At 50.8% G+C, this 10,000-nt stretch overlaps 1 non-coding gene across 1 annotated transcript; it reads left to right on the plus strand.

Annotated features, from left to right (window-relative positions):
* The first annotated feature begins 9,492 nt into the window (after positions 1-9,492).
* LOC118516255 lies at positions 9,493-9,650 on the plus strand. The gene has a single exon (XR_004907803.1). It is a non-coding gene; the product is annotated as a 5.8S ribosomal RNA (ribosomal RNA).
* The last annotated feature ends 350 nt before the right edge of the window (positions 9,651-10,000 follow it).

Here is a 10,000-nt window from a genome sequence, read left to right on the forward strand (position 1 = left end):
GGTTAAGTGGAGTCACCCAATGGGTGCCGTGCGTTATCAGGTACGTAATGCACAGTAGAGATACATTGTCGGGAGGTGGAACCCGAAAAATGTACAAGTCCGGGAATACGGAAAAGTTCCCCATGAAAGGCTGGGGATACAATTATTGATACAAATAATGTGCCTAAGGGTACATTTATTTTTCTAAGTCCCAGAAATCCGTCACTGAACATCACGACTTACAAACACATCTTCCCCCGGTCCTCCCATATACGGCACGGGGACAAGTATGAAGAATGAAAATCATGTGTGTATGGAACATATAATGTGCCTGAGAGCACATTTTTTTTCTAAGTCCCAGAAATCCGTCACTGAACATCACGACTTACGAAGACATGTTCCCCCGGTCCTCCCATATACGGCACCGGGACAAGTATGAAGAATGAAAATAATGTGTGTATGGAACATATAATGTGCCTGAGAGCACATTTTTTTTCTAAGTCCCAGAAATCCGTCACTGAACATCACGACTTACGAAGACATGTTCCCCCGGTCCTCCCATATACGGCACGGGGACAAGTATGAAGTATGAAAATTTTTGGTCACAGCGTGAAATCCCTCTAATGATCATGAAAATAGCATCGGATCACTTATCTGATCATAAAAAGTGAACCAAAACCCTATTTGGACAAACTTTTTGGTCCTATGAAAAATTCACTTTTCATATATGTCATGGTCGAAAATTTTCTAAGTCCCAAAAAATCACATATTCTCGAATATCTCGAAAACTACGTATCGGACAGGAGTCAACCAAGGTGTTTTAGAAAGGTCTTTACAAGCTCTATTTAATGAGCCATAGCGACTTTCAAGTGATTTTTTGACACTTTTTCGCATATCGGCATCCTTGGTTCCCATACTGGCCATAGGCCATAGGGCACCGAACGGCCAACTTTTGGTCCGGGGGTGAAATTTTTTTTTCACGAGATTTTGATGAAAATGGCTTCGGAACGCGTTTCTAATAATGAAAAGTGAAACCAAACAGTATTTGCGAAGAAAAAATTGTCCTATGAAAAAATCACTTTTTCTTAGGGTACGGGTCAAAAATGTTCTAAGTCCCAAAAAATCACATTTTCTCGAATATCTCGAAAACTACTTATCGGACAGGGGTCAACCAAGGTGTTTTAGAAAGGTCTCAACAAGCTCTATTTAATGAGCCATAGCGACTTTCAAGTGATTTTTTGACACTTTTTCGCATATCGGCATCCTTGGTTCCCATACTGGCCATAGGCCATAGGGCACCGAACGGCCAACTTTTGGTCCGGGGGTGAAATTTTTTTTTCACGAGATTTTGATGAAAATGGCTTCGGAACGCGTTTCTAATAATGAAAAGTGAAACCAAACAGTATTTGCGAAGAAAAAATTGTCCTATGAAAAAATCACTTTTTCTTAGGGTACGGGTCAAAAATGTTCTAAGTCCCAAAAAATCACATTTTCTCGAATATCTCGAAAACTACTTATCGGACAGGGGTCAACCAAGGTGTTTTAGAAAGGTCTCAACAAGCTCTATTTAATGAGCCATAGCGACTTTCAAGTGATTTTTTGACACTTTTTCGCATATCGGCATCCTTGGTTCCCATACTGGCCATAGGCCATAGGGCACCGAACGGCCAACTTTTGGTCCGGGGGTGAAATTTTTTTTTCACGAGATTTTGATGAAAATGGCTTCGGAACGCGTTTCTAATAATGAAAAGTGAAACCAAACAGTATTTGCGAAGAAAAAATTGTCCTATGAAAAAATCACTTTTTCTTAGGGTACGGGTCAAAAATTTTCTAAGTCCCAAAAAATCACATTTTCTCGAATATCTCGAAAACTACTTATCGGACAGGGGTCAACCAAGGTGTTTTAGAAAGGTCTCAACAAGCTCTAAATAATGGGCCATAGCGACTTTTTAGTGATTTTTTGACAAATTTTGTCATATCGGCATCCCGAGTTCCCATACTGGCCATAGGCCATGGGGCCCCGAACGAAAAAATTTTGGTCCGAGGGTCAAAATTTTTTTTCTCATAAATTTGTTCAAAACGCCGTCGGAACGCGCCTTAGATCATGAAAAGTGAAAAGAAACAGTATTTTGCAAAAGTTGGGGTGGCCTATGACTTACATGGCCACGTCCTAGGTCCGAGTTCCCGAGGTCGTGTTCTTCAGTGGCGGAAAAAAATGGCCACTTGTGGGAGATGCAAAATGTTCATTTTGTATTATAGGGGACACACTATCGAAGCGAAAATTTCAGAAATGGCCTAAAACGTGAAGAAATGATGGGGTATGTACGAAAAGAAGGTTTTTATGGTCAAACGGTGAAAATTTTTTTTTTATGAAAAATTTTGGTCTCCCACCGTTCATGAATTTCTAGGACCAAAAATCGAAAAATTTGAAAACTTCACGATCGAAAGGGAAACGCATATGTGGTGTTCCTAGGTGTGTACGGTGTACGAAAAACGGGTTCACGATGAGATATCAGGCAAATAAGTGGACCTAAAGTGAGTTATACGGGTAAGACGAGGTGTCCAAAGACCGAAATAGGGGTACCAACTGAGAACGAAATGAAGGTCCCCGAAGTCGCCATACAAGTTATAGGAGGTGTCCAAAGTACGAAAAGAGTTCCATATTCGGCTGTTCCTACTATATGGTTCCCTGATTGCTGCTCCAAGGAGTAGTGAGGAAGTGTCCAAAGGTCTGTTGGGGGTATCGAGGTGATACCCTCGACGGACAATATGCACGAAAAGTGGTTCGATGATCTATCCTGTAGGTCGTACGGCAGCCATACCCGGCTGGAAGTACCGCGGTAATTCCGCAATAAAACGTTCGCCAGACGAACAAACAAATTGAATTAGCTCATCGTAGTGTACGGAAACGAAACGAAAGTGTAAGGTGATTAGGGATCCGGGAGCAATCTCGCGATCCCATGGTTCGGTGTAAGAAATGATACGAAGTGTTCATAAGTCTCCTCTGGAGGCAGAACCATCGTAGCAAAGTTCGGGAACCCAAGGGTCACAAAAACTCGTAGGACGATATCCACGAATAATCGGGGACTTGTGGGGACTACCGTGCCCTGACAAGTCAACTACACCTTAACTGGTGATGGTCGTCCTACGGGGACCTGCGGGGAACAAAAGGGTCACAAAAACTCGTAGGACAATATCTCCGAATAATCGGGGACTTGTGGGGACCACCGTGCCCTGACAAGTCAACTACACCTTAACTGGTGATGGTTGTCCTACGGGGACCTGCCGGGAACCCAAGGGTCACAAAAACTCGTAGGACGATATCCACGAATAATCGGGGACTTGTGGGGACTACCGTGCCCTGACAAGTCAACTACACCTTAACTGGTGATGGTCGTCCTACGGGGACCTGCGGGGAGCAAAAGGAGTCAGAAACAATCGTAGGACGATATCCACGAATAATCGGGGACTTGTGGGGACTACCGTGCCCTGACAAGTCAACTACACCTTAACTGGTGATGGTCGTCCTACGGGGACCTTCAGGGAGCCGCAGTAAGTCGCAGGTCGTATGCGAGCCTTGATTGGTCCTGTTGGGGGCGTGCGGGGTGTAATGCCTCGGTACGTCAAATGTTGGTGTACGATGTACATCGATAATCTGACATCCTCCTGAACAACCTTTGCTCGTGTGGTTATTGGCGCTGTGGAGTCGGTGTACTGCCGCAGGTCAATGAGAGTGGTCACAACAAAGATTGTGTCACCTGATGAACGTAGAAAGAGAGTCTGCGGGGACTGGTGCCCTGGTAGACAAAAAATATCGAACAAGCAATTGACGAAGACGAATTCTGGTTGATCCTACCAGTAATATACGCTTGTCTCAAAGGTTAAGCCATGCATGTCTAAGTACAAACATAAATGAATGTGAAACCGCATAAGGCTCAGTACAACAGCCATAATTCACAAGATCATCCACCCATCAGTTACTTGGATAACTGTGGAAAAGCCAGAGCTAATACATGCAACATGCCGGGACCGCTGTCCGCTTGCGGGCGGTGGAACTGGTGCACTTATTAGTAAAACCAATCGCCTCCGGGCGGCTTGAGTTGAAGTCTGGATAAGGATGCCGATCGTATGGTCGCTTGACCGACGACAGATCTTGCAAATGTCTGCCCTATCAACTATTGATGGTAGTGTAGAGGACTACCATGGTTGCGACGGGTAACGGGGAATCAGGGTTCGATTCCGGAGAGGGAGCCTGAGAAATGGCTACCACATCCAAGGAAGGCAGCAGGCGCGTAAATTACCCAATCCCGGCACGGGGAGGTAGTGACGAGAAATAACAATATGGACCTCTCTAACGATGGTCCATAATTGGAATGAATTGAGCATAAATCCTTCAATAAGGATCAAGTGGAGGGCAAGTCTGGTGCCAGCAGCCGCGGTAATTCCAGCTCCACTAGCGTATATTAAAGTTGTTGCGGTTAAAACGTTCGAAGTTGATTCCCCGTCCAGACACGCGACCGCCGCGGGCGCCCGGCACACGCCGGATACGTTCGTGCGCGAGCTCGCGGCTGCGACTCACAATGGTGTGCCTGGGCGTCAACCTCGTGATCGGTCGGGCACGTCCCGAGCCGGTGCGTGGTGCCCGGGCAGCTCCCATTTACCTTGAACAAATTAGAGTGCTTCAAGCAGGCTAGTACAAAAGCGTCCACACCCGCCCAGGGTTGGCGTTGGCCGAGAATAATCTTGCATGGAATAATGGAACATGACCTCGGTCTGAGTCTTTTGGTTGGTTTTGTATAGACCCAGAGGTAATGATTAACAGAAGTAGTTGGGGGCATTGGTATTACGGCGCGAGAGGTGAAATTCGTAGACCGTCGTAGGACCAACTGAAGCGAAAGCGTTTGCCATGGATGCTTTCATTAATCAAGAACGAAAGTTAGAGGATCGAAGGCGATTAGATACCGCCCTAGTTCTAACCGTAAACGATGCCAATCAGCAATTGGGAGACGCTACTACATTCGGTGCTCTCAGTAGCTTCCGGGAAACCAAAATCGGGTTCCGGGGGAAGTATGGTTGCAAAGTTGAAACTTAAAGGAATTGACGGAAGGGCACCACAAGAAGTGGAGCTTGCAGAGGCGAACTGTCAACCGAAGCGAGCGGACGCCTTTCGTGAGCTTCTGGTAAAATACAGTTATTTGAGTGAAAACGATCTTCCAAGCAGTGAAACGTGCGTGCAAAGTGTGTAGTTGACCAGTTTGTACGCCAGCTGAGTGAAGACCCGGCGAAAAACCGTGAATATTTGGTTAAAACGGCACACAAACATTGCGTCGCGCTTCGGCGCGTGTGACCGGAATAGTGCGTGTGTGGTGAGGTGAGTGCGTGCGTGCGAAGCGCTCCCTTTCGGTGCGTTGGAAAGGGAGCCCGCACCCGCGGTTGGGTGAAAAAACATTACAGGAGCAAAGAGTGCTGTGAAATCATTCCGTTAACGGAAAAAATAAACATTCAGTGTTAAAACAGCACCAAAAAACGGTGAAAAAACAACGGTGCAAAACACGTGCTAAGGGCACCTGTACTTAGAAGGGCAGTGTGTGTCAGTGTCGGTTGGTGCGTGCGAGGTGTGTTGCGTGCACATTGACTGACAAGTGCACAGTGGAGAGCTGATCGGACATTCCGGTTGATGTCCTGGGAGAGCTCTCCCCTTTAGTGCCACCAGCGCCACCTATGGGGCACTAGCACAAGCCAGATCACAGACACAAACCACAAAAGCTCCGCACTGAGCTTTTGCGATATAGGCGAATGCGGACCGCATACCGGCTAGGCGCAGAAGCCTAGAGACTGCTGAGCACAGCAAAAAACCGGTCAGCGGTAGAAATGCAAGAGGAGGAGAGCAGGTCTGATGGGTCGGTGGATGCGGAGGCCACCGTAACCGTCAGACCGAAGAAGATGAAGATGTCGCCGCGAGTAGTGGTGACGCTCCTGTCGCCGGGAACGCTGTCGTCGCTGTGCAGCGCACCGGGAGCACCCACGCCAGCCCCGAGGGGAATGCCAGGGACATCAGGAGAGGCGGATGCGGAAGCGCGAGAGAGGACCGCCCCCGCCCCCGCCCCCACACCGTCACCACGGAGATCGGTATCTCCCGAGATGCTGGCGCCAGCCGCATCGCCGTCGGTAGAAGAAATCGAAGCCGTGGAACGGGAAGCGGAACCATCACCGCCTGCAGAGGACTTCACGAGTCGCTTCGAGAAGCTCTTGCAGAAGCTGGAAGAGATGACCGTGTTGTGGGAGAAGAGCGAGGCGGAGAACGCGAGACTCCGCCAAGAGCTGAATATTTATCGCACGGGCGTGCGAACAATCGAGCAGCTGGAGGACTCAGTGACTGGCGTGCGCTTGGGAAGCCAAGCGACAACCAAGTCAAAATCCGGGCCCAGCAACAGGACGATCAGGCGCACCAAGCAACGTGAGAGAGCCGAAGCACGCCAGTCGCTGGGTCCTGCCCAGCATCGCCTGCTGGAGATGCAGGAGCAGCTGCGGCGGGAATTGCAATGCGAGGCACAGACGAGAGACGGGTATGGGCAGCGACCCCAACCCCTGCAGCCGCGGAACCTTCCGGCACCGGAAACCAGTCGGCAGCAGGAACAAACGTACCGGGACGCCCTGGTATCCGGATGGCAGGTGGTAGGGAAGCGGCAAAAGGCTCAGCCTTCAGCCGCAACCCAGCAGCGGCAACAGCCGCAACCTGCCGCACCGAGCCAACGACCTGCACAGGTGAACCGACGGGCCCGACGCCGACGACCAGATGCGATCTTGGTGGTTCCGGCACCGGGGGTCTCCTTCGCGGAGATCTACAGGCCCATCCGGACGAGCCCGGCCCTGCAGGAGGATCAGAGGCACATCCGCATCGGGAAGAGGACCCCGAAAGGTAACCTCAGGATGGAGCTGGCACGTGACGTGGATGCCGAGGCGTTGTGTCGCCGCATCCAATTTACGCTGGGGGAGCTTGGGTCTGCCAAGGTCCTTACCGAGATGGCGGAGGTGCTTCTAAAGAATGTTGACAACCTCACCGAAGCGGACACCATCCGGGAAGCACTGAGGGCGGCACTCACGAGGGAGCCAACGGTGGCCTCGTTGCGGATGTGGGAGAGGGCCGACGCGACGAAACGGGCTCGCGTACGGCTACCGCGTGTCGAGGCAGAAGCCATCTTGAGCAAGAAGCGCTTGCTCATCGACTACGCTTCTTGCCAGCTGGAGGAGGCCCCCATGCTGGAAGCGGCAAAGCGCCGTTGCTTCCGGTGCCTGGAGAGGGGGCATTTGGCGGCGAACTGCGTCGGACCCGACCGCAGCAACTGCTGCATCCGATGCGGAGAACCTGGCCATCGGGCGGCCACCTGCAGCAGTGCGGTTAGCTGCATCCGGTGTGGAGGACCGCACCGCATTGCAGCGCACGGCTGCAGAGGACCAAGACGATAGTGCGGAGTGCCGGAGAGGCAGCGCCCGTTTCGGCCCGAACGAGATCCGCCATCGGCCGATACTTTCTTCGTCGTCGGCAAAGGCGGAACCAGCGGCAATAGGATACCGCGCCCAACGACGCGCCGGTATATTGCCGCCATCGCGTTCGGGCCGAATGCGCTGTCGAAACCAAAGGAGGAGTAAGCCCGACGATGGGCCAACCACGAGAGCGGAACGCCATAGTGTTCTTACGTCGGCGGACGTCGAAGCCACCATCGCTACCATGAACACTTAGTGGGAGCGGTCTAGGCTGAAACGACCGGCCAGTGACAGAGCGTGCGAGAAACGACCGGGCGAGACCGGCATTTTGCCGTCTCCGCTTTGTGCGGTCGTTCGTTCTCGCACAGGTGGGCGAGAGAGAGCGCGCGTGCGCTCGGTTCGGGTACGATCGGCATTTTGCGTTCTCCGCTTTGTGCGTACGTTCGTACTCGACCAATAGCGTGCGAGTACTCCATTTGTGTTATAAGCGTCATTTGTCGTCTACGTTTTGTGCGGATGTCCGTCCAATCGTGATAGGGAGACTGTTTCTGTATGTTTAACTGTGTGCATGTGCGTTCATGCATTTAATGTTAGAGTAAGCATCAGGGAACCGAAGAAATGGCGAATTGCGGGCACGCCCGCTTCGTTCGTGTTCAGGAGTTATGTTCGTGTCCGTCATTTTTATTAAATGTCGTGTAGTCGAAAAGTTAGGCGGGGCGCGGGCCCTCACTTTATGTAGAGAGGAACGCCATTGCCGCCGGTGGCTACGCCCTCGCCGGGAAGGCCGCCGGCAATGGAGTTTGTTTATATATTATTTGTGACCCAATATTTGTTCATGCGCGTTTTGTATCTGTTACATTGTTAAATGATATATGTTACCGCAACAAAATATTGACTTTTAATAAATAAACACGTGGCTATAAAAAAAAAAAAAAGAAGTGGAGCTTGCGGCTTAATTTGACTCAACACGGGAAAACTTACCAGGTCCGAACTTATCGAGGTAAGACAGATTAAGAGCTCTTTCTCAAATTTAAGGGTAGTGGTGCATGGCCGTTCTTAGTTCGTGGAATGATTTGTCTGGTTAATTCCGATAACGAACGCGACTCAAACAAGCTAACTAGAACGCTGTCAGCAGTGTGCCTCCGGGCGCACCTGACGTTACGGGGCGGCGGCGCCTTCGCGGGCGGTCGTCGCACTAGTTTGCCCTGCTTAGCGGGACAACTTGTGTTTAGCAAGGTGAGAGTGAGCGATAACAGGTCCGTGATGCCCTTAGATGTTCTGGGCTGCACGCGTGCTACAATGTGGGCAGCAGCGTGTTCTCGCCAATAGGCGCCCCCATTCCGAGAGGAACGGGAAATCACCCAAATGCTCATTTAGTTGGGATTGGGGACTGCAACGGTCCCCATGAACCTGGAATTTCTAGTAAGTGCTAGTCATTAGCTAGCGCTGATTACGTCCCTGCCCTTTGTACACACCGCCCGTCGCTACTACCGATGGATTATTTAGTGAGGTCTCTGGAGGCATACCTTCCGCGGTTCCTTCGTGAGCTGCAGTTGGCACGGCCGAAGTTGACCGAACTTGATGATTTAGAGGAAGTAAAAGTCGTAACAAGGTTTCCGTAGGTGAACCTGCGGAAGGATCATTACCGATCAAACAAGTCCGGGAGTGAGGTTGCCAAACGCATCGTCGGCATCACATGCTGACGCGCACGCTACAACCACAAGATGGTGTAGCACACTTGGTAGAGTTGAGCGAAAGCAACTCTTTCAAAGGGATACACATACCACTGACTCGGCGCAGGTCAGTAAAGACGCACACTTTGGCAGTACCGGGTACCTTATACACTGACTGATTGTCGTGTCACAAAGGGGTGATCGACAGTCGCACTTTGGCGTGCTCGGCTCCGCAACCGTCGGGGCCGTGGGCGCCTGCAGTGTGGTACTAGGGAACCAGAGTTGTGTGTTGGTATGTGTATAATGGATGGATGGACGTCGGTTCCATTCATCAACTAGTTCGGTGTGTACGTTAAACCCTAGGCAGGGGATCACTCGGCTCATGGATCGATGAAGACCGCAGCTAAATGCGCGTCAGAATGTGAACTGCAGGACACATGAACATCGACACGTTGAACGCATATGGCGCATCGGACGACTCAACCCGACCGATGCACACATCCTTGAGTGCCTACCAAGTTATCTCAACACTCTAACCAAACTGACCGTCCTGACCCCATCATAGGGGGGTAGGCTGTCGCAGCATGGCGTGCTCGGATCCGCATCCTTGTCGGGACCGTGGGCGCTGAAAGTGAGAGTGCTAACACAGAGAGACATACGAGGTATGGTACACAAACCTAAACACACACACACACATGTGAGCATGGGTGAAGAGCGAGCGCGCGTCAAGTCGCACGGTTCGACCTCTAGTATCAACCAACGGATGTATCCACCACAGCATATAAGGTTATCACCAATTGCACGGGGACTTCCACCGGTTGGCTCGGGTCGAGTAACACTTGCGGCCCAACGCGCTCGTATCT

Source organism: Anopheles stephensi, unplaced genomic scaffold, assembly GCF_013141755.1.
Source record: "Anopheles stephensi strain Indian unplaced genomic scaffold, UCI_ANSTEP_V1.0 ucontig254, whole genome shotgun sequence".
NCBI classification, from domain to species: domain Eukaryota; kingdom Metazoa; phylum Arthropoda; class Insecta; order Diptera; family Culicidae; genus Anopheles; species Anopheles stephensi.